We start from the raw sequence: 248 nt of genomic DNA on the forward strand, positions 1-248 counted from the left end.
CACACACACACATACACATGCACACACATACATACACACATACACACAGAAACTCCCTGCAGAACTCCTCAGAGTTTCTCTATGTATGCAATTCTTTAGCTTCAAAGACATATGTACCATTATATGAATTGGAGAAAATTGTCTCCCATTTGCACACTCAAAAGCATTTTTTTATTATTTTACAACCATGCCTCCTTCTACCTCATTTCCACATTTTCCTCACACATACACCCATCCACCCACCCACC

The sequence above is a fragment of the Octopus bimaculoides genome, chromosome 14 (assembly GCF_001194135.2).
Source record: "Octopus bimaculoides isolate UCB-OBI-ISO-001 chromosome 14, ASM119413v2, whole genome shotgun sequence".
NCBI classification, from domain to species: domain Eukaryota; kingdom Metazoa; phylum Mollusca; class Cephalopoda; order Octopoda; family Octopodidae; genus Octopus; species Octopus bimaculoides.